Source organism: Gavialis gangeticus, unplaced genomic scaffold (assembly GCF_001723915.1).
Source record: "Gavialis gangeticus isolate Ggan-Ray unplaced genomic scaffold, GavGan_comp1, whole genome shotgun sequence".
NCBI classification, from domain to species: domain Eukaryota; kingdom Metazoa; phylum Chordata; order Crocodylia; family Gavialidae; genus Gavialis; species Gavialis gangeticus.
The window spans coordinates 51114-54412 of NW_017728975.1; positions in this window are offsets into that span (position 1 = coordinate 51114).

A 3299-nucleotide genomic window follows, 5' to 3' on the forward strand; every position below is an offset into this window, starting at 1 on the left:
GCTCTAGGGCATTAATACAGGAAACAGCACACCTCACATAATTCCGGCTTCAAACTCTGCTATTCATTTAGTACCTTTTAAGTATGGGATTATGGGAGCTTGCAGTGGGGGGAGATGACTTCTAATAACTAGCCCATTTCCTTTCCACCTAGCACAGGTTAATGAATTTTTAGGCATTCACATTAGTGTGAATAAAGACTTGCTGCTACCAGATGTCTTGTTTACACAGGCTAACTCGCATGACACCATGCTTATAGTACAGATAGTGTTCCACGTTTTCAGTTTTTACTGAATTTCACTGGTAAATTACCGGCTTTTTTTTTATTGCAGTTATTCAGTTTTTACTGATTCATACCCGTTTCTCAGTGTAAATCAGTAAAAGCCGATGGAAGGGGGGAGTGGTAGTGGCAGCTGCACATGGAGCAGGGGGTGAGAGGAGTGACGGTGGCCCCGCAGAGGCCGAGGGAGGGTGGCTGGAGCTCCCTGAGGGCGCAGGGCTCCCTGCTGGGTGGGATGGGTGGGGGTGCGGGAATCGCTTTCGGGGCAGGTGCATCCTAGCTGCAGCGAGCGGCTCCAGCCCTGCCGTGGGAGGTGCGAGCCCCGCTGTGGGGAGCAGGCAGGAGAGCATGGCTCCACTCCCTCCGGCGCATGCTGCACCCGGCTGCTCCGCACGGGCCAGGGGGCTCCCGGCTCTGACCCCTGGCGGGGTGGGAGGGACTGGTGCTGGGGTTGGGTACCCCGCATGTCCAGCCGTTTGCCGCTCCCCACTTCCCCCAAATGCCAGGGCAGCCTGGCAGCAAGGGCGGAGGAGCGCGGCGCGGCACAGCCCATCGGCTGCTCCTAGGGCTGCAGCAGGGAGCAAAGCGAGGAGAGCTGGCAGTGGGTGTGGGGCGGGGGGCATGGCTCTTACTTCTACATGCTCCCCGGGAGGGCTGCGAGCTGCACCAGACTCTTCCCTGGGGGTGAGGGCATGTGCCCCCAGATCTGCGCGTGGGATGAGAGCAGGCTATCACTGCTGGCAGGGGCCGGCAGCAGCATCGGGCTCTTCTTGGTGCTCGGGGCGGGTGGCAGCTTACTCCAGTCCTGCGCACGGATCCGGGGGCACGTGCCCCCTGGGAAGAGCCCGGCGCAGCCCCCCAGCCTGTAGCCCTCCCGCGTGGCATGTCGCATCTCGCCCCGCTTTGCTCCCTGCCGCGCCGCTCTTCCTTAGCCTTACTCCAGTCCCTCCCTCAGCGCCGGGGATCCGTATTATTTTCCTTGGTTTAAACCGATTTTTCTTTTCTTTTCTTTTCTTCCTCTTATCCTGATTTCAACCTGTTTTTTTATATTTGGAAGATAAACCCTGAAAAATTCCTGGATTTTTTTTTTTTAAATAAAAATTGATAATATGGAATACTAAGTATGGGGTAGCAAAGGCACTAATGATAGACTTCAGTGTATTATTGTGGGTACAGTGAATCAAGTGATCTCCATAAGTAGGGGGAAGCAGATCAAAATTTAATTTTGGCTTGGAAAGTAAATATATGCCAGACAAGGACAACAGGAAAGCAATACTTGAGTCAAGAGTGAAAGAATAAGCGAAAGCAAATGCTCCTGCAACACCAAACAAGCCGCGTTTGACTGAAGCACTAACCTACAGCAGAATTAGTGCCTGCCTTGCACTCATTACCTTTAAGTACTGGAAGGTATCTCATGTGTGGGAGTAAAAGCCTGAAGCCTTTTAACAGCTTGGAAGTCAAATCGATGCCTTTTCTATGGCTGGCTCGCAGTAGTGACTCCTGTGCCTTGGGCTCTGTAAATTGAGAAGGAGAGAGGGGAGTAAAGTTTACAAAAAGAGCAGAAATGTATAAAGATGGATGTAATATCTATTCCATTATGAAAAATAGGTCCTTGGGGAAAGATCTGAGGAAATAAAAAGGGAAAGAGTGGAGCCAGGTGTGCTCAGTGATTTTTACTCGGCCTGGTTTAAAATTGAGAAGGGTGGGGTTTTTTTGCCTAATGCTGAACATCTCCTACTTATTCACCTTTATGAGTTGATGCATGCCTGTCATGGTACCAAAGCCCCTACCGCACACTCAGGCGATGCAGCTGTGTGCTGATCGTGCTCCTAAGCATGGCTGCAAAGCAAAGAGTGTTTAGAGAGGGTCTCTGCATATTGATACTCTCCTGCACCACTTAGAGGCCTAGGAATTTGAAATACGCTCCCATAGCTACCAGGTTTAATACTCCTGCAAGTTCCGCTCTCTGCAACTTGGTCTAGTCCTCTTTGAACCTGGTTAATTATCAGTCTGTTTAACCTCCTTGGAGCAGCGAGTCCCATGAGCTAATTACAGGCAGGGAAAAAAGCCTTTGGCTCGTTTTTAAATCTGCCTCCTAATACTTTCACTCCGTGTCCTCTCCTGGCTCTAGCCTTGTATGAGAGAGTAATCGTGACCTGCAATCACATCTGAACTTTGTTCCCGCCTTGAGGGTGGCAATTTCCACGTTGGTGCCCTCAGTTCCCAGCCTTACCCCCATCTTTATTGAACGCTGCAATGAAATATTTAATCATGTTTTGGGGCCATACATAGACTAGCTTATATTTTTATCATCTTCTTTCCTCGTGGCACCGCTACTTCTTTCCGTGGCCTCCTGCCTGGTTGAAGGAACTTTCGCTGACCCTCTCCATTAGGCACGTCTGACTCCTGCGCGGCTACGGGGCAGCTTCCTTTACCGCCCCGGTCCTTTCTGCATCCCCTGCAAGCTCTCTGCTTACTCCCAAGGGGGTGGCTGTTGTGCCGGCTGAACTGGAAGCTCCGGCCCTGCCGGGTTTCCCCCCTGATTGGGAACCCACGCTCCATTTGACTTCATGAAACACCCTCCCTCCCTCTGCGGGCAAGTCCGAGAGGGATAAGGAGGCCACCGCTGGTGGGGGGCAGGGTCCGACTGGGTCCTAACAGGATGGGGCTTGTGCTCAGCAGGGGACAGCTCCCAGCTTCAGGCACCCAGAGCCCCCCCTTTGTGGGGCAGGGCCATGGAGGTGGGCACTTAGGGGGTGAGTTACTGGGGGGTCACAGGTGGGTTACTGGGGTGTCGCCGGGGGATGAGATACTGAGGGGAGGGCACGGAGAGGTGGATTACTGGGAGGGTCCTTGAGGGGGTAGGCCGTGAGGTGGGTCACTGGGATGTGAGTTACTGGGAGACCTGTGCCTCGTGGGGGTGTCACTGAGGGGAAGGGGGGCGCGCGCGGCCGTCGGAGCCGGGGCGAGTGGAAGGCGCGCGCGGGCGCCAGTCTCGCGTCGGGGCGGAGGGGGGGCGCT